This window comes from Protopterus annectens, chromosome 1.part0 (assembly GCF_019279795.1).
Source record: "Protopterus annectens isolate FY-2018-M chromosome 1.part0, PAN1.0, whole genome shotgun sequence".
NCBI lineage: Eukaryota > Metazoa > Chordata > Ceratodontiformes > Protopteridae > Protopterus > Protopterus annectens.
In genome coordinates this window covers 1092728587-1092756339 of record NC_056725.1, presented here as the reverse complement: position 1 = coordinate 1092756339, position 27753 = coordinate 1092728587, and the positions used below count along the sequence as shown (strand labels likewise).

Here is a 27753-nt window from a genome sequence, read left to right as displayed (position 1 = left end):
CTTCAACCTTTCCTCCCTCCATCCCCTTTCCAAATTATTTCTTTCTGGAGACCTGGCAGATATTGCTCTTTTTGGTCACTCCTCTGTCCGTGTTGAGCTGCTGAAGTATCCTTGTTCCATTGTATTCAGGGACATATGCTCATATGCTTTCACAGTTATATATATAATTACATACTTGCTTTGTGAGCAGCAAATTACTTGATCAGAAGGATGTAGGGAGAGCAGGGTATTATGGGTAGGGGAGGAGCTCAAATTTTTCGGATCTTACAGCTGTAGTATATGACCGGGTTGCATCCAATATCCAATTCAAACCCACAGGTTGAAGATCAAATGAAAAAGTAGCAACTCAAATGGAACGTTATGGTAAGTACACAGCTTCTTTTTTGTAGGTAAAGGAAAATGGACCTGGTTGTACACATATATTTATACGGGTTGTACATCATAAGGAATGTTTGCTTTATTCATTATTTTTCTGTTTTAGCATTTTTATTGTTGTAGGCACAAATATAGCCCGTCTCTCTCTGAAACCGCCACAATATGGTTTTATCCCACCTTGTTCTGCACATTCATATCGAGTTAACACTGCTAGTCACACTGTTCTTAACACACTGATTATGTGGTGCAGTCTGGGAAAAACATGAAAAGTCCATACTCTTGGTAAGTAAATGGTCATCAAACCATCTCTGTGCTTGATGCTCTGTTTTAGAGGAGAGCTATTTTTTTACTTGGTGCTCCTACAGAATAAAGTGATGAAGAAACACCAGTATTTGCAAAACATTGAGTGTATCAGTGTACCATGGGTAACCACATGTCTTTCTTAAGAATATGTGGACATTTAAATGCTTGGCTGCGCCTCTACTTTTCCGGGTATATTCCTTTTTCTCATGCACCCCCATTTCTCTATTTCATTTCTGTATGTAGTTTTTTTGGTCTTCTCTGCCTGATTAAGTTGTGCAGCAGGAAAGTTTCTTTAGCTTTTCCTGTGCAGCTGTCACTTTATTTAATTCTAAACTCAGGAATTTCTGTAGTGAAACAGATGCATGTGTTTCTAACCCTGCATTCCATTTTGATCATGAGCATCCCTACTGTCTTAAAGGATTATCTACTGAAGGTCCCACAAACCATTGCACATTATTTGTTCATTTACTTGCACCCCAGCAGACTACCATTCTGAACCATGCCCTCAAGGTCTCCCTTTACTTGAGTTGCTTCAGTTTTTCTAGGACAGTGTTCAACTATCAATGCAGTTTCTATATCAGCTGCACAAATCATACTTTGATTTGCAGGGATTAAACATGATGGGGAAAATGCAATAAAATGATTTAACTAACAGCCATGGATGCCTGAATGACCATCTAAATGGGCAAACAACACATAATGCCCCCTTTATAGAAAAATATTTGACTTTCTAATTTAAAATCCACTGTACTAGCTTTCCTGTGAAATGAAAAAAATCTTTAGTCTATGTGGATTTGTACACTTTTGTAATATTCTCCTTTTCACGTTTCTGTTTGTATGCTTTATTTCTGGATCTTTTGATACTGTTTATGTTCATTTATTTATTAATTCTTCAATATTCACTCCATCATATTAAGGACCTGCAAATGCATTGTACCGTGCCTGCTTCTAAGTGCATACCATTAGACATTACTGGATGACTGAGCATTATGGTTACCACTAAAGATTGCATACACAGGCCACCCTCTTCACAGGAAAGCAAAGTGAATCCTCCAGATTTAATTGGATGGGGAAGTAAAAGGATTTCAGAGTCAAGTTGTAACTATGTGTTCCATATAATCCATTTCAATACAGACCAAGATTAATCATAATGAGATTTCATCAAGACAGAATTTAGAATTTGTTTACTTTGTAAACATCTTTGTAAGGTAGTTAATGAAGAAGGATGAGAATCTAAAGGCTGTACAACACTGATTTACACACAAAAGTTTAAATGTTCTTTTATATTGTTTTATGGTTGTTAATGATGACTTTGCTGGTTAGGCATGTAATTTAAAAGACATGCTTTTCATTAAAGTAGTGAATCATTTCTTGGCCTGCGCTGTTTACATTGTACATAATTTCTTTGAAACTTCTAAATTAATTTGTCATTAAATTACAGTAAATACGAGAAACTGATTTTTTTTTCTGTAGGTTCGCACACTAGATGGCATACCACTAATCCTGGACAACTGTAGCATTGATGATAATAATCCTTGTATCCTTCATTGGTGTTGTCAGCATTTAAAGATCTGCTCATTTGGTCTGATAAGCATATATTAGTTCAGTCATTCTGGAACTTGGTAATTCAGTATATTATTTGTAAATGTTTGTAAACTGCCTTTTTTTTCTTTGCTCTTCATTGATTCCATGCATTTTACGGAGGCAGGACATGATTAGGCATGAAATATTGAAGTGGGACTAGTAGCAGATGAAATGTTGATTAGAATGGAAATATCTATAGGTCATTGTCTAATGAGACAAAGTTTACACAACATCCACTCCTTGGAATATTTTCACAGAAGGATCACAGCACTTAACAAGCATCCTTTAACTGTGGCTAATTTCAGTATACTTTTTATTTTTATTTTTTGTATCTTAGATCATGTAGTGCAGGACCAAATGGAGACTGAGACTACTGTAACACATCGATGTTCTTCATCTCACATTGCTGCAGTCATAACCTGTGGGTAGTCCGCTGTCCTCGGTCGGCCCGAATACCAAAGTATTAGGCTGCCGTCGGTCATGGGCGCTCAGATCTGACGTCAGTGCGTCCCGGTATTAAAGCGCATGACCGACGTCATATCCTCAGTCTTTTTTGCCGCATGGTCCGAAGCAGAAGCAGCGTTTGCAAGTGCCGTTCAGCGTTCTGAAATTTTCGTATTTCGAGTTTCAGACCGAAACCGAGTTGGGCTAAGTACCCCGTTGGGGAATATTTTTGTTTTTTCTTGCCTCAGTTAATTCCGGATGTCAGAAAAAGTGAATAATTGTATTTCTTGTGGGAAACAGATACCGCATAGGGATTACCATTCTCTCTGTATTCCTTGTTTGGGGCCTGAGCACGACGTAGTCGGGTGTCGCTTTTGTGCTAGGTTTAATAAGCGCACCATTAAACGTAGGTTAGATTGCGCTAGGCTTGTATTTGGTAAATGGTGTAATTACAATATGCAGTCGGATCCTCCGACGCCCGCTTCTGCTAAGAAGCGCAAGGAAAAGTCGTTAAGGTCCAGGCAGGATGAGTCATCCGTTCCGGACGACGGTTCTTTAGAAACTATGCTGGAATCTGTAGATCCAGCCGAGGTTTCAGCTGAGTCTCAGGGGGAGACATTTATTTTGCAAGATGTGGCCTCTCAGGAGTCTGGTCAGGCTGAGGGGGCCTCTCAGGTTGCTGTACTTCCTTCTTTGCCTAAGGTGGTTAGGCCTTCTCCTTCAGTCTCTAAGGTACCTTCTAAGGGCAGGCCTGGTTTGCCTTCCTCAGGTGTCAGTCCTAGTTCTGCAGGCTCTGTGCCTAAAAAACACATGCTTAAAATGGCAGAAGATTTAATTTCCTTAATCAGGGTTCTATGCCCCTCCAGATAAGAGGCCTAGGGTGGAGCCAGAGGTGGAAATTTTGGAACAGGCTTCAGATTGCTCAGAGTCTTGACTGAAGACACTCAGGATTTTCCTCCTTATTCAGATTCGACGCAGAGGATTCCAGTCCTTCTGCTTCTCCTCCAGAGGATTTTCCTTCTCAGAAACCTTGCATTCTATGAGGGAGCATTTTAAATGGGAAGGTCAGGATTTCTCATTCGAAAGAGGCTTAGGGAATTTTGTTTTTGCCACAACATCGGCCCTTAGCTATACCTCCTGTTTTGGATGTTGTTCAGGATGTTTTCTCTGAGGCTTCCCTTAATCCAGACTCTTTGCCTCCTGCGCCAGTTAAACCAGATAGGTATTACAGAATGCCTGAGGCTCATAAATATCTGTATAAGAGCCCAAGGGCTGACCCAGAAACTATTAGTCAGGGACCTAAGGGTGTCAGGGCTTCTGTTGTAGAGAACCCAGTTCCTATGGATAAAGATTCTAGAGCTTTGGATAGGTGGGGTAAAAAGGTGTACACCTCTTCCACTCTAGCAATGAGGGCTTTGAATTGCCAGTTTCATATGTTAAAGTATCAGAATTTTCTCCTTACTCAAATAAAATCTAAGGTAGATGCTTTGGCAGAGGGCATAGAGTGTAAGGAATTACAAGAGTTGGTTCATGCCTCTGACCAGGTGGGTAAGCATTCTTTGCAGTGTGGTTTCGATGCTTTACAGGCTTCTTCCAGGGTGGCTGCCACTGGATCAGTTATTCGCAGGCATGCCTGGCTTAAGGATCAGAATTTGTCAGAGCATGTTAAAGCTAGAATTTTGGATGCTCCTTTACAGTCTGAAGTTTTGTTTGGTCCTCCTGTGGAGTCTGTCTTAAAGAAAATGGAAGACAAGGCTAAGTCTATGCAGACTGTTAAAGATTTTTTGCAGGTGCAGCCCCCTAAGTTTAGCAGAAATTGGCCTACTAAGGGATGGGCTTACCCTTCTTCTGATTTACAGTCTAGGGGCAGATCTAGACGTGGTAGGGGCAGAGCTCAGGGTTCTTTCAGGCCTAGAACGTGGAGTTCCCCTGCACAATCTACAAGTGAGGGCAGGGGCCAGTCCTTTCGTAAACAGGCCCAATGACCTGCAACTTCAGCTGCCAGATCCCTCCTGTCTGGCAGCTCCTTTGGGAGGAAAGTTAGCACTTTTCAAGCAAAACTGGCTTTTAGTCACCCAGGACAAATGGGTATTGGACATTATAAACCGAGGCTACAAGTTTTATTTCCACACATTGCCTCCTTTCAAAGGCATGCCAGACGTTCCTCCTCAGCAAAGAGTAGAGGCTCACAAACAGATTTCTTTACTTCTTCAAATGGGGCTATACAGCAGGTCCCTATGTCAGAAGTGGGCCTAGGATTTTATTCTCGCCTGTTTCTTGTACCAAAGAAAGGAAACACTTGGAGACCAATTTTGGATTTATCTATCCTCAACACATACCTGGACATTCCAAAATTCAAAATGTTGACGTTGCAACAACTTCTGCCTCTGTTGGGCAAAGATCACTGGATGGTAACTCTGGATCTCAAAGAGGCTTATCTTCATGTTCCTATCAGACCCAGTTGCAGGAGATTCCTGCGTTTTGGCTGGGACTTTACATTATCAGTTCTCTGCATTGCCCTTTGGCTTATCTACTGCACCCAGGGTGTTCACAAAGGTTTTGGCTCCGGTGATAGCCTTCCTAAGGTTAAGAGGAATACAAATTTATCCTTATTTGGACGATTGCCTGATTCTTGCTCAGGACGAAAACAAGCTTCTTCACCATCTACAGTATGTTATGGCAGTGTTAAGGTGCCTAGGGTATTCTGTGAACGAAACAAAGTCCAGTCTAGTACCCTCTCAGGAAATGTGCTTTCTGGGTGTGAGACTGAATGCAGCTTCCCAGATGGCTTTTTTGACCCCGGACAAGCAAAGGAACCTTACACTTTACTTCCAGCAATTGTCTCTACGGTCCAGGCTGACTGCAAGGACAGTCCTTCAAGCCTTGGGGTTCATGGCATCTTGTATTCTGGTGCTTCCCAATGCCAAACTGCATATGAGGAAGCTACAATGGTATCTCAAAATGTATGGACACAACACTGCCACGATCTGGACACTGTCATTCAAATAATACCTTGCATTCAAAAGGAATTTTTGTGGTGGGCTCAGGAATGTCACCTAAACAAGGGACTCTCTGTGACCCGACCAGAGGCGAGTCAGATCTTAACGACAGATGCCTCGGACAAGGCTTGGGGAGCACACCTCAATGGAAAGTGGATTCAAGACACGTGGCCTGCCAGACTTCAACATTTACATATCAACTTGAAGGAGATGTTAGCAGTCCAATTTGCATTGATGGCTTTCAAGGATTTACTTCACCGGGACAAGTGTTGATTCAAACAGACAACACAACTGTCATGTGGTACATCAACAAGCAAGGGGAACTCATTCGTACCCTCTTTGCAGACAAGCTATGATTCTGTGGGAAACTGCTCTCAGTATGCACCTCACTCTTCAGGCAAGGTTTCTGCCAGGAGCACAGAACTCCTTAGCAGATGTTTTGAGCAGACAGATGGTGGATCCCCACGAGTGGAAGTTGGATCCTCATGTATTTCGACAGTTGACAGTGATATGGGGACTCCAGACATAGATCTGTTCGCTTCTCCACTAAATTTCCAGTTGCCAAAGTTTTGCACGAAGATGTTTCATCCCACAGCTTGGAAAGTGGATGCTCTATCATTCAGTTGGAGCAATCTTCAAGTCTATGCCTTTCCTCCTCTGCCTCTCCTTCCCAAGGTGCTCTTGAAGGTCAGACAAGACAAGCCCTCCATGATTCTAATAGCTCCAGATTGGCCTCGACAGCACTGGTACCCTCTGCTGAGGAGTTTAGTACGGGAGCCTCCTTGGCCTTTGCCTTCAATTCCACACCTTTTGTCTCAGGCGGGCAATCATTTCCTCAATGTCAGGATTCAGTCCCTGCATCTAACAGCCTGGCATATTCTGTTTTAGAACCTGGAGGGTCGAAGCTTCCTCAACAAGTTTTAAATGTTAGTTTGGAGGCCAGAAGGCCTAGTACAAGGAAAGTTTATGCTGATAAATGGAGGAGATTTTTTATTTGGAGCACAGCTAAGAGCTTTGATGTTTCCAGGCCTAATTTGAGTGTTTCTCTTCAATATCTCACAGAATTATTAGACAAAGGTTTGTCTTTCTCCTCTGTAAAAGTTCATGCTGCAGCCATTTCTGCTCACTATGACTGTGACCCACCATTATTCTCTCATCCTTTGTTTAAACAATTCCTTAGAGGGGCAAAGAACATCAGACCCCCACGTAGAGCTCCTACTCCTTCCTGGGATCTCAATTTTGTGTTGGAAAAACTTACTTTACCTCCTTTTGAACCTGCAGCTACGTCTGAGTTAAAGTTTTGTCTTGGAAGACTGCTTTTTTGTTGGCCATTACGTCTGCTAGAAGGGTATCTGAATTACAGGCTCTCATGGCAGTTGAACCCTTCCTGATTTTTCATAAGGATAGGGTATCTCTGCGTACTAACCCTACTTTTATGCCTAAAGTGGTTTCAAATGTGGCCTTGAACCAATCTATTCATTTGCCTACCTTTTATGCTGATCCCCAAAATAAAGGGGAGAAAATTTTGCACACTTTGGATATTCACAGGCAGTTGCGTTATTATTTGAGCAGGACTAAAAGTTTCAGACAGTCTCAACAGTTATTAGTTTCTTTTGCTTTGAGCTCTCAGGGGAAACCTGTTTCTAAACAAACTATTTCTAAGTGGATTGGTCATTGCATTGCTTTTTGTTATTCTCATCATGGTAAGGAGATTCCGGCTGGAATCAGACCTCATTCCACTAGGGCTACTGCCACTTCTACTGCTTTTTTGAGGGGGGTAGCTACCAAAGATATTTTGGAAGCAGCTACTTGGAGTTCAGTGCACACTTTTCTAAACATTACCATCTCCCTCTTTATTCCAAATTTAGGGCTGGTTTTGCCACTGCAGTTTTGCAGGGCTTATTAGCAGCTCCCAATGCTTTATGATTTTGCCAACCTCCCTTTCCTTTTGCTTTGGGATTCTACCCACAGGTTATGACTGCAGCAATGTGAGATGAAGAACATAGTACAGTTTTGTACCTACCATAAATGTAGATGTTCGAAGATCCACATTGCTGCAGTCCAATTTACCCTCCCTCCTTCCCCTCTGTAGTTTGGAGTGGTTGTTTGGTTTGGGTTGCAGACATTGTTTGTACATGGGTTTTGTAGGTTTTTTCTATTTTAGGCTGTGGCCTTTCTTTTTGGGCCTTCTGACATCTGGGGCAAGAAAAGACTGAGGATATGACGTCGGTCATGCGCTTTAATACCGGGACGCACTGACGTCAGATCTGAGCGCCCATGACCGACGCCAGCCTAATACTTTGGTATTCGGGCCGACCGAGGACAGCGGACTACCCACAGGTTATGGCTGCAGCAATGTGGATCTTCGAACATCTACATTTATGGTAGGTACAAAACTGTACTTTCTACACTGAGCTATTTATACATTTCCTTGGCAACAGGAAATGTTCACACTGTGGTCCTTAGTCTGTCACTTCAGTACTAACTAGCACCTGGTGTTGATTTTCAGAGTACTTTCATCTAGTTGATTAATGCTCTTATAACTCTCCCCCTAAAGGTGCCTCCATATTGTTCCCCTTGTACTCCCCATGGAACTCACTGGAACTTTGAAGAAGAATGCAGAGAACTCAGTGGATGTAGGTTGATTGGCTGTGGAACTGTACATCAAAGATCACATGGTTGCTACCAACCAAGAAACGGAACTTTGAGAAAAAAAAATTCCATTTAAAATTGTTTTTCTGTGAACGACAAGCCTCCATGCCTTATGTGTAATTTTTTAATATTTAAATTAAATTTTAACTGGATAATTGAACTGCTGCAGTGGTGGTGCTGCGGTAGCATTATCGCCTCACAGTAAGACGTTGTCCTGTTCGATTCTCAGCTAAAGCGTCTTCTGTGTGGAGACATGCGTGAATGGGCGTACCTTCATTGAAGGTTGTGCGTCAGGCCTGGCAAGTCGGTACGTAAAAATCTACTGCCAATCATTTCTATGTCCGGAGTTTCGCTGTGGCAACCCCTAACCGGGAAAAAGCAGAAAGATACAACAACAACTGGATAACTTAAATGGTCTTTTTTAGACTCTTTTTAGCCATGGGTAATTGAACTGGTCTTTTTTAGATTCTTTGTAGTCATGATCTGTGGCCACAAATATATGGATAAATGCATGACTATGTACATGTTTTGATGAGGTGAGTGGAAACTGGAATACTCAGGCAAAACCTTTGCAAGCACATGGAAAACATGAAAACTCCTCACAGTGACTGCCGGAAATAAGGATTGATCTCATATCATGGAACTGTGAGGCAGAGATCTTAACCACTGAACTATTGTGTTCCCCGGGCTTTGCTCCGTGTACCCCCTTTTAGTAGCATAATCCTCTTGGAGATTACTGCAGCTCAGGGAGGAGGCTGTAGTGAATTTGGCAAAATAACTATTGGATAGTTTGACCATGGACAGCTAGCCATTAATCTGTTAGTATGCAGCCAAACAATTCTATCCTGTACATAACATACATAAATGTTTCTTCTTATGTGCAGTTCATCTGGGTCTTCCCTCTCCCATCTGCATAGTCCTTCCACTGGAAAAAAATGTGTTGACTGTTAAGTGTTGTAAGCATGCATAAATATTTCTGTGTATATGAATTTTGGTGTTAAAATCTTTCCAAATAGAGGTCATGCAAAGGCATTACATTAGTCTTTTTGTATTTGCCATGGGTAGGCTATTGTTCTCCTCATCCACTCTCAGAGAATATATAGCTTTGTTTAATCATAAGTGTGACATTGGCTGTGACAGCATATGTGCATACAGGACATCTTTGTAGCGAAAGTCCATGGAGTTGCAGATTGTACGAAGTGTACAATTTCTTGACTCAAAACATTTGCACATTAACTTACTTTTGTCTAGTCATTATTGTCCCACAGAAAGGAATCAATCTACACTTCAGTTCACACTATTAAAGCCAATGCTTAGACTTACTTAAATGCGCAATTCACATGTACAGTCTTCATCCGCACACTCTTATATTGTGCTCACTCTTTTCCTAGTATGCCAAGACTTAACATTCTTCATTATCTGAAAGCTTCTTGCTATACCGATAGTATAATGAAATGAAAGTAATTAGTCCATTTTCCTCTGCAGAGTTAAACAGACTAATAGATATTGCAGAGCTTTTGAGTCTTATGACCATTTCTGCTCTACTTGTACCCTCACTTAGGCTGTGCCTCCTTTCTTCAGGAGGGCCATACTAATCATTCTCAGAGTAAGGTTGTGAATGCCCATCCAGTTGTCTAGGTTTTTTGAAAGGAAGATAGTGAGTTACAGTGCATAATGTGCAGGGGAAGTTTATTCCAGAGGTTTGTGAGATGTTGGGTTTTAAATCTTTCCCCCTATTGTGTTTGGTTTATCTGCTGATAAATACTTAGGTTCCTGATTCTAGTATCAGTGGAGCCATTTGGAGTTGCAGAGATACAGGAAGTCCATGACAACCAGATCTTAAATGGCACAGTAGGCAAGACAGAATCTCCCTCAAAAGTCTGTAACACATTGTATAAAGTGATAAAGCTTCCAGCCTCTCAGTAGACCTTAGGCCTGTGATATTTTGTGGTAGGAGCCTTTGGCATCTTTCTAATTGTTTGATATATTTCGTGAGATATGCCCCAGAGGGGACTTTCCACTCTATAATTTGTTTTATCAGTGCTGAGTATAATGGAGTGATACACCTCTGTAGATCTCAATGTTATTCCTTTGGCAATTAGCTGTGTTAAATAAGAGGACTTCCTAACAATCATTTTCACATGGTGGTCAAAAAAGAGAAATTATCAACCCAAATTCTAAGTCCCTGAATACATTTTTGTTTTGTAGTAGTGTGTTGCCTCTAGTGTAAGGTGAGTGGTGGGTGTTGTCTACCAGTGACAATACTATGCATTACAGCATTTATTTTGAGCATGTTTGTAGTACATCAACATTTACTAGAGCTCATTCACGAGGGTTTGGTAGTCAAAGGAGAATTAACAGAACTGTAAGTTTCCAGTAGTCTGCAAACCTTGTTAGCCAGAAGGCTTTAATTCTTTGCTTGGAGATCTGAAAAGTAAAGACCAAAAAGGAGAGGCCCCAGAACCGAACCTTGAGAGAGACTGATGGTCAAGTTCATATTTTCTAGTGAAGCACCTTCAGCTTATACTATGTGAATTCTGTCTGTAAGCCAGTCTACTATCTGTCTTCCAAAATATGGGTCGATATTTAAAGCATTTATCTTCTGCATGATTCCAGCATAAGCAATGGTGTTAAAGCCCTTTGCCAGGTCAGGCTACACTATCTGTGTCACATGGCTACTATCTACAGTCTTTATAACCATTTAAAATAACTTTCCTAGTTTCATTTTACAGGATCTGCCCTTCCCTTCACAAATCCAAACTTTTGGGGAGTCACGTCTAATAAGAGTGTTGATATCATAGTTACAGGTCAGTTATAACAAGTGCCATGGCTTTTAGGATGAGGCTTATACATTTGTTCTGTTTTCTGTTACAGTATTTAAACATGGCATTTAATGTGACAGCATCCTTTAACAGTAATTTTAAAAACTGCTTCCTACTTTGATTTTTTTTTATTTTACTGTTATGCTTCATTTTAGGCTGATTAGGAAGATCCATAAGCATTTTGTAAACTGACTGGATCAGCAAATCAGTCTACTGACAGTAGCTTTACTTGAAAGCTTACTTTAAAACATGTTCAGTTACTGTACAGTAGGTAGCTGTGCTCTGCATCTGTAACAACTTGTATTTGTGTGTTTGACAGTTATACCTAGTGCAGCATCTGTGATAATGCTGGGATCCTAATTGTTACTGCATTTTGAGCATGTGGTGATCTGATAAAATGCATAGTTCTCCTTTTTCCCCGTTGTAATAAATATTGATCATGACTGAGAAGGGCAAACCTCTTGCCAGATCTGAGTTTGTCTTTTATGATCTTTCACGAGAGCTTTATGCACTTCATAGACTGCTTCCTGAGTAATCATGGTTTAATGCAACAATAATTTAAAAAATTCACAGCAAACAGCAACTTTGGAATTCTTAGACACTTAGATCTGAGCTGGCCAGGAACTACCTTAATGCAAAGATAAGTCCTGAACCAGCCTGACATGTTGTCAGTACTTAAGAATGAAACTTGGGTTTAATTACAACAGTTAGCCAGCTTAAACAGCACAAATGCAGTGCAAGTATGTACTGGAACTACTAATATGGGCTTAAAGACCTTAGCTAAAGCAGAAACAGACTGTTGAAATGAATTTAAAAACAGATCAATAAATGAAAGTACTTCAATGTATTTGTGAATTGGAACAATTGACAATGTATATATTATACTATGACATGATTACATAAAGTAGCATTCTCATTACAGTAATAAATACTGGACTGTTAACTGTTTGTGTGGAACAACTGGTAGATTCACAGGTAAAGGGGGCTGACTATCCTGCCTTAAATCTCCACCAGAAGTCAAATCAGACACCAGTGCATCTAACCCCCATCTCGTATATTCGTTTTTGTTTGAAGCAAGTCAGCCTTCAGTCATTCATACTGTCAGAGTGTCATATGTAGCGCAGCAACTGCACATAAATTGTAATGTTATTTCCTTCAGTTAACTCCAGTGCACACAATGCAAATTGTATTTAGATTTTTAACTGTAGTTTACAGTGCTCTGTCCATTAAGATAATCTCATTAAGAAATAAAATTGTACTGGATATACATATATTTTTCATTACAGTTACGCTGGATGTGAGCTGAGCTTATGCTTGCTACCATACTCTTTCAAGATGCTCAGAAGTACTTATGAGGTCTTTAAACCTTATCTGAGAGGCAGTAAGCAAACAGGGAAAACAGATGCACAAGAAAGGCTATAACATTAAAATGCAGATTATGTGAATCAAGGTTACTGAATTATCAAGACAGTGTTCTTGCATTTTATAATACAGAGCAACAGATTAGGCTGTTTCCATAATAAAGGTGACACATTCAGGTAGCTCTTCCATTTACAGCTCCTGGGGTTTGAAAGGCATCTTTTGATGTAAAGTCCTGTGCTTCTTTGTCTCACTCATTCTCATTTTCATAACCCCACATATTTTTGACCCCCCACCATCTTAGAAATATGTTTTGTTACCAGCACTGATATTGACCACTTTGTCCATTTCTAGAAGGGGGCAACTAATCCATATATTATGCAAAACTGTCTTACTAATGATGTTATTTCTGAAAAGAATAGATCTGGCTTGTCTTTTCACTTCCTATGAAGCAAAGTCACCATTCACCCCCCCCCCAACCCCTTCCATATTTTAGCCTTGAGTTCATTATAATTCAAGACTTTACCAGTCCCTACAAAAAAATGCATAGCATTGTCTTAATTTCTTCAACTTTACACAAGATGTAGGGACTTATTTAAGGTGAATAGAAGGAATTTAGGAAGAAAAGTTATTTCTGATATGCGTGAAAGTTGCATCAAATAAACTAGCAGTCAAGAAGGTGTCTGAAAAAATGACTTCATGCATTAGCATTTGCTATGGGACAGTTGGTAAAGCACCACCAGTGAGCCCACATAGTTCACTATACTAGGTATACTACAGTATCAACATTAGTGGCTGCCTGCATATTTCTCTCATCTAGAAAATGTACAAGACAGCTGTTAGGCTGCCAGCCCAGCAAGCTAGAATTTTGTAAATAATCCTATATTATTTGTAAATATTAATATGATCCATAGGCTTACAAATGTAAGTAAACTGTATGTTATGTGGTGAGCTTCAAAAATGTAACCACAGTGCACCCTGCTGGAGAAGAGCAGAAATTTATATGGACTATATGCCTATGCAAATGTATGTTTTCATGGTAGAAGTGGGAACATACAGAGTTAACTTGCAAACTCTGAGAAAATAAGTACAGATTTTACGATGTGGTATGAAGTTATTTAATACAGCAGAGAGACAGACTGTCTGCAGCTAGAAATTCTTTCTAGTGTCTGGAAACAGAAATAATTGCAAGTTTCAAGGGTAAAAGTGTTCTAGGCAAAACGTCTGAGAGAGAAGTATTTTTAACACAGAGGTGTTATATTTTAAGTTCCTGTTAGCCTGGGAACTAAAGGCAGAGGTGACAAGAGTTATGTAATCTGAGATAACCCAGCAGAAATGTTTGATAGTAATTTAAGAACTATTTCAGAGAGTGAGTATGTGCATTTTGTATCTTGTCTTTGGACCTGTAAACATCCATTCAGCACTTGCATTTGCTTGGCTCTGTAAGTAAGTTATTTAGAGCATAGTTCAGTCTAGATGTTTTCTGTATTTATGTGAGACTGTCCTACAATGTTGTTTTAAAATATTTCCTGTGATTCTGGATTCTGTTGTCACTGTGTTGTTATTGAGAATTGTCTTGTTCTTTTATTTTTTATTATTAAATATATTTAAACCTTTTAATAGTGACTGGTTTGTTCAGAGATATTTAAACTCCTAGAGGACTTGCATATGTATTTGGTGACACTATACAGGCCACTCTTAGCCTTAAAAGTTTGGTCACACTTGCCAGTTGGATAATAGTAACATTACACAGTAGAATTGTTCACCCTTTGGGAAGGGCCTTATAGTAGCTGATAAAGTGCTAGTTGGTGGCAGTGATAACTACCTTTTAGTCTGATCAGAAGGGGTCATAGCTAGTAAACCTGTGCCAGGCTTCCCCAGTAGTGTGTCTGTATTTATATATAAATCAAATCTCAAAGTGTGTATGTCAGCTACTTGAGCAGGGACACGAAGCACTGGTTGGACAGAGAGGATGCTGGAAGATTTGACTTGACCACTCTGCTGAGATCTTAACCCCATAGCTTTGCCAGTGGGGAGTCTTAAAGATCTGGAGAGAGGGAGAAACCAGCCCCAGACTGACTGTGAGTTCTGTGTGCTCTTAAGGGAAATTGTACTTTACTGTGTGTGCACTTATCTTCCCAATGTCCATGTTCCTCACTGGTGCTAGAGGCTCCTTGATTACTGTGCATATTAATTGTTTGGCAGTGGTAGGATATCCACATCAAATATTAATTAGTTGATAGTGGTGAGATAGCCACATCCCATATTCATTGGCTTGTAGTGGTGTGGATATTAAATTCCTGTAGCTTTTGTACAGTGATCACTGAAGGTGCTTGTACTCTTGATCACCCACACAGCGAACATTCAGAGTTCATATCACAATTGTTTTTTTTTTTTTTTTTTTGATAGCTTAGTTAGTCAGGGAGAGCAGGCAAGCATGTCAGCAGAGGAGTATGGCAGCTGACAGTGAGCCAATTGGCTTAGATGTCCCAGCCGAAAGGACTGGTGCATGCCAACCTGACTAGGGCAGACATGATTGTAGCTTTAATCACAGCTGCATCAGAGAATAGCAACCAGAACTGTCAGACTGGCCGTGGAGATGTACAACTCTCAGTAAATGGACAGCTCAACCTTTCACAGAGGACTTAAAATATGTCTGGACTCTAGAGTTAGACACGAGCTAGAGGCCAAGCATTTTGAAATAGAGGCAGCAGAGAGACTGAGGTGTCTAGAGAGTGAGGAAAATGAGAAACTGTTATGCCTGGAAGCTGAGGAGGAGAGGCGGAGGCAGCATGAAAAGAAGATGTTGACACTTTGTCAGAGTCATGGAGGTAATGGGGAAAGGGAGTAACCGAACCCCAGAAGCAACAAAGGTCAGTACATTTCTTCCACAATTTACAAAGGGGGATAATTTTGATAGTTTCATTCATATGTTTGAGAGGGTATGTAAACAGTATGATGTTGACCAAGGGCTCTGGGTATGGTTCCTGACCCCCTTATTCCATAGTAACGCTGTAACTGTTCTTTCCAGACTGTCTGATAATGACTGCTTAAATTATAATGTTGTAAAAAAACTGTTTGCTAGAATGTTTTAAGTTAACACCTGAAGCTTATAGGAAAAAGTTTTGTGAGCATAGATTCAAGGCAGATGAAAGTGTGTGTGAATATGCTACTGAACTAAGCACTTATTTTCCATAGGTGGGTGAGTGGATGTCAGGTCACCACCTTTGAAGGGCTGGCAGACCTTTTGGTGAGGGGAACAAGCCCTTAGCTCTTTGCCTGTGGACATGAAAATCTGGATAGTTGATAGACAATACCTTACTGTAGATGAGTTGGGGAAGAAGGGAGACCTGTACCTAGCAAGCAGGGCATCATTGCACAGGAAAGGGACACAGAGTGCTGCTCATGGGTCTAAGGGAACCCATGGTGGGCAGCCCCAACAAAATCTTCCAGTGGCAGGGGAAGCCACCAGTCCAGGTACACATCCAGAATCTATGGTTATATGTTTTAAATGTAACCAATGGGGCCATGTAGCATATAGATGTCCATGGAGGCAAGATGGGGAACAAAAAGTGGGAGACCCAATAAGTGGAAATGACAAAATGCCAGCAGTAAGTTGTCTCGAGACAACAAGGGTACCAAACTACCACAAGAGGTTATAATCCTATCTTAGTGAATGGCAAAGAGACCATTGCTAAGAGAGAGCGAGCCTGTGACATAACCATTGTGAAGCCTGCAATGGTTACAGAGGAGCACTACTTGCCTGGGCAGTCTACTCCGGTCAGATCTTTAGGAGGACCCCATTCCAAAAAACTTTGGCTAGGGTTCACCTTGATTGGGAGGGTGGAAAAGGAAGCCAGCAAGTAGGTGTGTTTGAGGATATCCCTGCAGATGTCCTGATAGGGAATGATTTTGATAATGCAGTACCGTGTGTTCATGCAGTTACATGCAGTCAGACTTGGATACAAGCATGTGGGTCTGGTAGGCCAGGGGAGACCCAGACAGACTGTACACTTGCAGCCAGGACTGTTGAGGTGGTTACTTCAGGGAGGGAGGTACCCTGTAACAGTGAGACTGAAGGTGAGCCACAGTTGATTGTGGTTACTGATGTTCCCTTGGACTGAGTGACTGCAAGGGCAGAGGTGAGTAGTAGTACCCAGGCTGACAGTGGGGCACCACTGTCCGAGCATACCAGACTTTCCGTGGAATGGGAACTGGGATGGGTTACTAAGAGAGAGCTGAGACAGGCTCAGCTCTCAGATCCTACATTACAAGGCCTGAGAGAGGTAGCTACTGAGGCATCTGATTCCCAAGGGAAGGGGGAATCTGTATTCTGGGACAAAGGGTTACTGTATAGAGAGTGGACCCCTGAAGTAGGGCTAGTGTGTGAGAGAATACCGCAGTTGGTAGTGCCTAGAGCCTACCATCTGGCACTCTGTTAAAGGCATTGGCCGAGGCGCTAGAGAGAGAGAGAGTTTGCTTGTCTACAGTTATTTCAGCAATAAATTCTGCTTTTGGGTTCACTGGCTGAGTCATTGTTTACAGGAAATTAATTAGTCACACAGTGCCAGATGGCAGATGCCCTAGAGCAGCTGGGTAGAGCTAAGTATCTTACCACCATTGATCTTTTCAAGGGTTACTGGCAGGTGGCCTTGACTTCCAGTGCTAGAGAGAGGTCAGCCTTTGTGACTCCTTTTGGCTTGTATGAGTTCACAAAACTTCCTGTTTGGATGAAGAATGCCCAAGCAACTTTCCAGAGGCTGGTAGAACAGGAGAAGGAGATTTTGTCCTTGCTTACCTAGATGATATTGCCATCTACAGTCATTCCTGGCAACAGCGCCTTCAGCATGTCAGGGAGGTGCTGGGCAGACTACAGTGAGCAGGGCTGACCATTAAGCCCAGCAAATGTCAGGTGGGTATGGCAGAGGCCTCCTACCTGGGACATAGAGTGTGGGGAGTGGTAAGATCAGGGCAAAACCTGCCAAAGTGGAAGCCATTCAGGCATGGCCTGCACCTGTTACCAAAAAGCAGGTGAGGTCATTTTCAGGGACAGCAGGGTACTACAGAAAGTTCGTCCCCATTATAGTACTCCCCTCACAGACCTGACAAGGAAAAACATACCAGATAAGGCAGTGTGAACCCCAGCGTATGAGCAGGCATTTCAGAAGCTTAAAGAAGCTTTGGAGGATCCCCTGTGTTAGCCAGTCCAGATTACAGCAAATAATTTGTTGTGAAGTTGGATGCTTAAACCATGGGTTGGGGGCTGTACTTATTCAGATTTCTTCAGTCGGAGAAGAGTACCAAGTGGTTTATCTCAGTTGTAGGCTCTATCCCAGGGAGCAATGCTATGTAGCTGTAGAAAAGGAATGTCTAGCCATAGTGTGGGTACTGCAGAAACTTCAGCCTTATCTGAGGGAAGGAACTTCACTGTAGTTACAGACGACAGTCCCTTAACATGGCTACATCAAGCCAGCCAGCAAAATGCCAAGTTACTAAGGTAGAGCCTAGGATTGCAAGCATATATTACAGTGCAGCACCACAGTGGGTTTAGCAATACTAACACAGATGGGCTCTCAAGATAGGGAATGGGGTAAGGTATTACCAGATGGGCTCAACCCTCTCAAGCAATGTTTCTCAAGGGTCACTTGAAAAACTAGCTTGAGTTCTCGGGGGGTGGGCGTTGGAGAATTGTAAGGCTGCTAGCTAGAATTTTGTAAACAATCTTATGTCATTTGTAAATATTAATATGATCCATAGTCTTGTAAGTAAACTGTATGTTATGTGATGAGCTTCAAAAATATAACCACAGTGCACCCTGCTGGAGAAGAGCAGAAGAGCAGAAATGTATATGGACTATATGCCTATGCAAGTGTATGTTTTCATGCTAGAAGTTGGAACATACAGAGTTAACTTGCAAACTCTGAGAAAATAAGTAGAGAGTTTTATGATGTGCTATGAAATTATTTAATACGGCAAAGAGACATAATGTCTGCAGCTAGAAATTCTTTCTGTTGTCTGGAAACAGAAATAATTACAGTTTTCAGGGCTAAAAGTGTTTTTAACAGTTTTACGACTTCCAGTTCTAGGCAAAACTTCTGAGAGATAAGTATTTTTAACACAGAGGTGTTATATTTTAAGTTCCTGTTAGCCTGGGAACAAAAGGCAGATGTGACCAGAATGATGTAATCTGAGATAACCCAGGAGAAATGTTTGATAGTAATTTAAGAACGATCTCAGAGAAGATAGTTTGTGCATTCTGTACATTTTGTATCTTTTCCTTGGACCTGTAAACATCCATTCAGCAATTGCATCTGCCTGGCTCTGTAAGTAAGTTATTTAGAACAGTTTCTCTTAGAGATGGATAGGAATATAGTAAGATCAGTCTAGTTGTTTTCTGTATTTATGAGAGACTGTCCTACAATGTTGTTTTAAAATATTTCCTGTGATTCTAAACTCTGTTACTGTGTTGAGTTATTGAGAATTATCTTGTTTTTTATTGTTTATTATTAAATATATTTAAACCTTTTAATTGTGGCTGGTTTGTTTAGAGATATTTAAGCTCTTGGAGTACTTGCATATGTATTTGGTGACACTGTACAGGCCACTCTTAGTCTTAAACGTTTGGTCACACTTACCATTTGGATAATAGTAACATTACACAGTATAATTGGGTTACCCTTTGGGAAGGGCCTTATATCTCAGTGTGTGTGTGTATGCGTGTCAGCTATTTGGGCAGGGTCATGAAGCACTGGTGGGACAGAGTGGTTGCTGGAGGTTTTGGCTTGACCACTCGGCTGAGATCTTAACCCTATAGTTGGGCCAGTAAGGAATCTTTTTGGGGATCTGGAGAGAGAGGGAGAAAACAGCCCCAGACTGACTGTGATCTCTATGTGCTCTCAAGGGAAATTGTACTTTACTGTGTGTGTACTTGTTATCCTCCCACTATGCATGTCCCTCACTGGTGCTAGTGGTGAGGATTGAGGCTCCTTGATTACTGGGCCAGTGCAGAGGCATCACACCAATCGCATGAAATTTGATCCAAGCACACATTAATTTTGTACTGTTTGTGCAGCTGTCTGCAGTTTCACAGTCATGCTTATTTTGGTTCCCCAGTTCATTTTCAATCCCCATTTGCTAGATAAGGGATTGCACCTATTCTTTTTCCCATTCCTACTGGGCACTTTGTTTGCAAAAAAGAAAGAAAAAGTGTCATCAGAAATATGCTTTGCACCATTTTGCAGTATTTAAAAGTATCCCAGCAATAGGCCAGAATATACTAGGTAATCTTCAAAAGTATTACAAAAGACTTAGAAGTTAAAATATTAGATCCTTTCAACAGAAGCACGCAAAATTGAGAAGTTTGGTAATATTCATTTCACAATGCAAGAGCTCTGAAAAAGACTCTCTGAAATGATGTTTCCTTAGGCAGTATATTATGCCAGGTTTAACCATGAAATTCTAAAGCAAGTAAGGAAATATTAGCACCAGTGTTTTTTTATTATCACTTTTACCCCCACACCTGCCAACCATCAAGCATTCCTTCAGTCACTGACTACATTGATTTGGGGGGTTGTCATCTAGGTAACAATGGTGTTGCTTTTTGCACTCACCAGCATCCCAGCAAGAATGCCTTTTTTGTTTGTTTTGCTTAAATGTGGCCAGGGTAGTGATGAGAGTACTTGAATCATCATCACAAGACCCATCCGTACCTTTCTGTCCATGGATGAATGCTCCCCCACAGGCACAGATGAAGGGTTACCATCCCTGGCTTGGGCAGCGGCACCTATGTCTTTCCAGTGCTGGGATCCCACATTATGACAGTCTCACACTGTCCAGCCAAGGCCCTGTAATTAGAGCAGCAGTGTAAGCCAAATCAGAACCACCATCCCTCTCCCCAAGATGAGCACCCCCATCCTCTCACCTAAACTGCCAAGTGTCAAAGCACTAGTCAAACTCAGGTCACTTGGGCTGTAGCCACAACTTTATCCCTGTATTCTACTGATGCGGCCACTAGTATTCTTTCTTTCTTTTAATAGATCATAGAAGGCAGTGTAAAATTTCCAAAAACCTAACTTGGGCAGGTAAGAGCTTCCTTTGTAAGAGTGGCATTAAAATGGAAGCAAGATTCTACCATCTTTTCTATGTGTCCTTAATGATGGGTAAGTTGAGATTATTTCTAAAGAAAGTTATTTTTCAAGGACACAGTACCGAGGCTGGCATAATTTTACAGTTAGGGCATTATGTCAGATGTTGTTCATTGAAGCTTTTTGGGGTATGGCATATGTGGACCTTAAGAAAGGTATTACACAGAACAACATTAGCCAGCTAGGAGGATTGGTCATAGTGTGGCTCATGAGGTCACCTGCCTTTTTCACCTTAGGACTGTCTGTTGGACCTACTTACAGATAGCCTTTAACTATGGCAGTCTGGCAGACTGGGGACTTGGTCAAAATAAGAGAACTATGAGACCCCAAAAACAATCTTCCTTTTCAGCTTAGAACAATATTGTGTGCTTTGTGAATCATGTAGAATTGCTCCCTTACTGTCCTAGTGGTGTAAATGAAATCAGAGGTCTTGTATTTTAATAACTGTATGCCCATAGCTTTCCTGTTGACCATTGATAACTGTAGTATTTGCCACCTCATTCATTTTGTCTGTTTTTGTTAAATCTGATCACAGTTAAGTAGCATAAAGGAATTCACATGAATAAGTGTTTGTTTTGAATTATAGTACTATAGCTGTACAATGTGAGGCTGCTGCTGAATTTGCAAATTAAGCTACTAGTTTCTCTCTCCCTCTCTTTCTGCTTTTGGAGTGATACAGTGTACCTTGGTTTGTAGAACTACTACTTCCAGCTACTTGTATGTTGAATATCAGTTTCTGCTTGTAGCCTGAACATTTGTAATTCATTTTTTTATAGTCTTTACTCTACTGGTAATAACTGCTGTAGGGTTTTAGACCCTGTTTTTAGAAGAATTTGATATGATTTAAATAATAAAAATGATAATCAGAGAAAATGAAAATATAGGGATTAGGGTCATTTATAATGTTTTGCTGTTTGGATTATTTTTCTGTATTTTGTTAGCCATATGTCTTGGATTTCAGTTTGTTGCCCAAAAGTAAAGGAGAATCAATTAGTAAAATAAATAAATACATTTATATTTAATGAGAGCAGATGAGGGAAAAAAAAAGGCCTTGTGTGCCTGTTGGCTGACAAAAATGTATGATGCATCTTTAGAATATAGCTAGCAATCTTCCTTACTATGTTAAGGGAGATGTTTGCACATTTTTTTATTTTTATTTTGTTTGTTTATTGTCATTTCAATAGCAATTTTCGCTACCAACCTAATGAGTTCTAAGGTATATCACTGCAAAACACATTTACAAAATCTGAAAAACATGTTTCATGCATATTCTTTATAATAAAAACATGTTTTTTTTTCATTTCCAAATAATAATATACAAGTGTGTGCTTCCTGTGGAAGCTTTCACTTCCAATACCTATTGATGTACACAGTTGAAGCAGACATTTTTATGGTGTACTCTTTGAGAAGATTGTTCTAAACCCAACACGCAAATTTTCACATTCAAACACATTCACTAATAAGTGCCTTGTTAATCATTTATAGAATGGACATTGTATTTACACATATGGACCAAATCTTTGCCGTCATTCATCATGCATAAATATTTACAATCATTTTGTTCTCTGCTAATTCTGTTTCCAGAGGTTGTATCAATACATATTTATAAATAAAACACTACAAAACTGATTCCAGGATTTTTGCTTAAATTTTCCAGGATTCAAGCTTGCTGTTAGGAGTGGTGGTCTTCCAGAATTTATTCAATACCCGAGTCTTGTACTTTATCTATCCCACTCTGTACTATTTGTATTAAATTTATAGCTTAAAAAGTCCAAGCAGTTTTTCCTAGTATGATTATGGGCTTTCTTACCTTTCCCCATCCCCACTTCTACAAACTGTGCTTAAACTGCTTTCAATTACTGGTATCTTAATATAAGTATCTACTGATACTGAGAATATGACTACTAGAATTGTAAGAAAAGAAAATAGTCCCCCTTCAACTGATAGTATGCTTCAAGGTCTGTAGGAGAACTGTTCAAATAACACCAGACTTTGATACAGATAAATGTTCAGTTGCAGCTGTATAAAATATGCATTGTTTGGCTGCTGTATGTAGAAGATATCAGACCTAGTTTGTGCCAAAGACATTTATTCAAATTACTATTTCTAAATACATTTGTAAAAAAATATATAATTGACTGCTGCCAAATTTTAAAAGTAAAACTCTGTGGCATAACTGGAGACATTAGAGCTTAATGTCAAGGAAAATTAATAATATGAGAGAGAGATGGCAACTGAGGGGAACTTCTTAAATCATTATATAAGGCATTCTGAGTGTTGCATTACAAGAAATTGGAAGCATTTGGATGAGAAGAAAACTTTAAATGGTACTTGTGTATTATCTCAACCAGATTTTAGCGGTGCTGCGGTAGCGTTGTCGCCTCACAGTAAGACGGTGTCCTGTTCGATTCTCAGCTAAAGCGTCTTCTGTGTGGAGACATGCGTGAATGGGCGTACCTTCATTGAAGGTTGTGTGTCAGGGCTGGCAACTCGGCACACAAAAATCTACTGCCAATCATTAGCGGACCGGAGTTACGCTGTAGAAACCCCTAACCGGGAAAAGCCGAAAGACGCAACAACCACTTGCTTACCGATATTGAAATCTGACCATTAATGGTTTATAACTGTTAGCGTGTTTCCTTTAACAGTAAAGTTTTTTTTTTCTGGAGTGTTTTCAATAAAATGTAAAAAAAAAAAAAAAAAAAAACATGCTGCTGTTTCTTTATGCACTGTACTGCCATCATGTCGCTTATTGAAAGTCCACCCTCTCAATGTTCCTTTTTTTTGTGGCAGCAAATGCTGATGAATAACTGTTAAATTGTATTTGGTTTCAGGTTTCACAGCTGTCTCATTGGTTTCCTGAGACTCGTATATAACACAGTAGTTTGCTTACTTTAAGGTGTGTTTCTGGGATTAAAATACATAGAGGGACCCTCCTCACTATTTGGAGTCATATTGAATGGAAAACATGCAGCATGACCTGCACTTTGGCAAGGAAGAAAAAAAGGAGTGTTTTGAGTGAAGGTGGTTTTAAGAAGGGTTATCAAGAACACTGGTAAAAGTTACTGTTGCTGTGGCTGGAAGTGCCGTTAATGCACAAATTAGAGAGCTCCACACAGGCTGTGTCAGTAAGGTGCACACAGCCACAGTGACACACTAACTTTCTCGTTGTTCTTAACAACCATTCTTAAAACATCCTTCACTGTGAAAGAAAAGGCATTTCCTGACATTTGTACAACACTTAACGGTCAGATTTCGATATTGGGGAGCAAGTGGTATTATCACTAAAATCTGGTTGCGATAATACGCAAGTGCCCTTTAAATTTGCATGTAATTGTCATTTAACTATACCAAATGTGTGACATATTAAGTTCCTTTCTGCTCTGTATCGACCAAGGACCAGCATCATTTTGTATCCTTTTCATGGTTCATATCTGTGCAGCTAGTCACAAAACTGAAGGTTTCATGTCATGGTCTCTCCTTTGTCAGTGGTGATGATTACTTTGGGAAGAAGCAACCTTTATTCATGCTTTCTTCCAGTGGAATCTGGAAGAGATTTTTGTATAACTACAAAATGTTGATGGAGAATAGGAAATTTAGGGAAGTGTTATCTGATTAAAAAATGTGCTGCAAAGATAAACAGTAATGTTCATTTGATTTGAAGGCTGGGTTCTGTTGATTTTTGCTTTGGGACATTCTTGGTTGATACATCTTAAGGAAAATTAATTTTCTTGGACTTTTATGGCTTAATTTCTAAATTCAGTGCTTGTTTCTGCATGCGTGGTTTAGCTTAGCCTGTTACTACTATGCTGAAGTCAAAAAGTGAGCAGTCATTTTCTGCGATATGCTGGATATTAAATCACATTTATGTGTTTGTTTTTGTATTTATACAAGCTTGATTACATAATAGACTGATTTGAAATTGACCTATTTCATTTGATATCCCGGGCAGTAGGTAAAACATGAAAAGTTATGAAAGTATTAAATTTAAAGCAGGTATACAAAAACATGCACATATACAAAAACATGCACATAGGGTAATATACACAAGATGATAACTTGTACGTATAAGATAATGTATTCCCTCTTAGAATCATCACCTTGTAGTTATGTAAGGTTTGTCTGCATAAATGCAATTGAGCTATATTTTTTATAACTAATTGCTGGTGATAGGGTCACTTTTTGTGAAGAGGTGTGGCCAGATAATGGGCAGTCCAGCATCCAAGATAAAAGCATTTATGAGAGTTCAGCTAAAATCTGATTGTGTCCTGGCCAGTTTTTAACTCTGACCCAACCCCATATCTAGGGATGGAGTGGCAGCCCTGTTTTAAAAGTGTGAGATTAATAGATATAATTCTTGGGACTATGAAAAGTAAAGTTTGGTAAAGAATGTTGGTGTCAAACGTTGCTGAAATGCCTCACCAATCTGCACCCTGAGAGGTGTGTTTGTGCCTGTCACACCCAATATGAACTCTGAGATCACTGTAATCCAGAGTTAGGAAAATATTTAAGATGTACCAGACCTTTACACTTACTATATATTCCTTATTTTGCATTTCAATCCCTTGTCGAGTATCGTAGTTGCAGTCCTTAGATTTTCAGCTGTAACTTTGATGTGATATCTGCTGGTGAGTGATTGATGACTACATCACTTGTTCAAGATGTTATCTTTGTCATGCTCAGCAGAAAGTGCTTACATGGAGTCATATTGTTGAGTCACCTTCTGCATAGCTTGCTGGGATTGATTTAGGCAGCCTGATCTTTGGCCATGTAAATTCATTTCAGGAACATAAAAAAACATGAACTGGTACAGGAAGTGAAAATGCATCATTATTGTATATTTCAACTGACATAAACGCAGAACCTGGGCAATAGAAATAGATTTGCTGACTGGAGGTGGTCTGCTTCCTGGCTATAAGCTGACATGTAGCTAAAGTTCTCCATTAAATGAAAGGGATTGCTTCATCATAGCTGTGAGTCACAGAAGGGAAAACTCTTTAACAGTTGTTTGTGCATGCACACCAGAAGACGTATTGGATTTTTAGCTTTCTTTTATAAAATGGGTGAAGTGCTTCTCAGTGCTGGGATACATCATGCCTCATTAAGAAATGCAGATATTTTAATAGTTGTGCTTGGGTGAAAAGTCATCCTGGATTTAAATTCATGTGATAAGATGTTACTATACTTATGCACGTGGCATGGATTTTTTATAACAAGCACCATGGTCAAACACAAGGACATTAGCACGTGTACTTGGCACCAGGCCACATTAAATTGAAGATAATTGACTTATTTTGTGGGTGCCATCAAAAGGCCTAACACCTTATGTTTATTCAAAACATTGATGACAAGAGCAGCTGAGCCGATCCCTGCTTTGTAGTGAATTATAATTACTGAAAAAGGACAGCAGAGTGGAAAAAAATCTATTATGGCTCTCTAGAAAATGTCTGGAGGTTGTCTTCTGTAAGATGAGTTAATTTTGCCATGTGAGAAAATGCTTACTGTACTCCAGCTGAGGTAGGAGAAGAAGAGTTCAGCTGGTCATGATCAGTAACTAAGTTGTTGAGGTGGCAGTGAAGAATGCTGGCTGTAAGGTGACTAGTGCCTGTCATGGTAGTAACTGTAGAATTTGCTGGAAGACACCAGTCATAAAGGAACCTGTCAAGTTGAAGATGTTGGCCTGAAAGACTTCCTTATTTTACCTGCAAGATACCCCAGGGCAAGAATATTGCAGTTTCTGAGGTTGCTGAAATGAAAACGAAGATGTGGGAGGTGTTTGTTAATGGGTGTATGCAGTGGAGATGATATACATTATTATATGTTCATCATTCTCAGTGCTGCAATAGCCTTTAATTGATTGGGTTGTAACCTGCCCAGGATACAACTGGCCAGTATTCAAAGAGCTGTGGCTCACTCCAACTACTACACTCTGACTGTTGGTTTTCTAACCCCTTGGAGGGAAGTCAGCAGTCAGAGTGTAGACAACCAAAATACTTTCTTGCCTCCACAAGGGAAAGCAGCTTTGAGGCTTTACAGAAGCAGCAATTGGCTACATGCTTCTTTTCTGGCAAATATACCCCCATAGGGGAGTGATTCCGCACAGAAAATATTGACTTTTTAAATGTGATGTATTTTTTTTATTTTCCGAATAATACTGGCAATTTTATCATTATAAAAAGTTTTTTGTTGTGACACCTTACCTTCATTATTTTACTACTTGACACATTTTGCTTGAAGTTGTTGCAATTAAGCATGAGGAAGAACTTCATTTTCAGAGCTATAAATGTATTTGGATGCTTGATGCTTATGTACACTTTGTGACATCTTACCTTCAGTTTTTGCTTTCTCTCAGTACACTTCTGGCAGGGTTTTTTGTGTACTACTTGTGCTTTTACTTTGAATTTTATGAGACTGTGTGGGGGAGCATAAATATGTATGCTGCTTCAAAACACTTTTCTGACAATTTACCTTTCAACAGCCTCTTCCCAGAAGTGCCTACCAGCAACCAGGCTTCTTCCTCAGCTACAATTTGGATTTTTTCACCAGTCCTGCTGTTTTTTCTCTGTGTGATAAGGTGAGGTAGTGCCAGCTGTGCTAGGGGGGGGGTAAGGCAGTGCATGAGTAACACATGCCAGCATAGCTACCTGGAGCTTTGCAAATAATTATATGTCATTTGAACATCAAACGGATTTGTACAGATGCTTTTGTTAAAAATGTATTTGTAGAGCTGCTTGTGTTAAAAATGTATAAACAGTAGTTCCTGCTGGACAGAAAAGAAATATATGGTTTATCGACATAATGTTGAATGTCATAATGTCTAATAGTCATTTGGTTGAAAAATAACATCTCAACCCAAAACATTGAATTATCAAAATGTCTACAATCATTTAATTGAAAAAGCAATGAGATCAACTCTACTATTTTGCAGGGGGCTATGCCCCCCACACCCCCTTACTTAAATATATCAACCCTGAGATCTCACTACAGTGCAGAAATGGGGAATTTGATCATTTCGACATTGTGTGTTTAGAGTAATTTTAGTTCAACATTTTGATCATTTGATGTAGTGCA

General features: G+C 40.1%; 1 protein-coding gene and 1 long non-coding RNA gene across 2 annotated transcripts in view; one reads left to right on the top strand and one right to left on the bottom strand.

The window, feature by feature from the left end:
- ASCC3 (activating signal cointegrator 1 complex subunit 3) overlaps nucleotides 1–27753 on the bottom strand; it is a 4485173-nt gene that overhangs the window by 4022354 nt on the left and 435066 nt on the right. The gene's annotated exons all lie outside the window — the stretch shown is intronic.
- Nucleotides 2157–27753, top strand: part of LOC122796485 — an 84619-nt gene continuing 59022 nt past the window's right edge. Inside the window, exon 1 of the long non-coding RNA XR_006363981.1 lies at nucleotides 2157–2300. This is a non-coding gene — a long non-coding RNA (uncharacterized LOC122796485). The remainder of the gene's footprint in view (nucleotides 2301–27753) is intronic.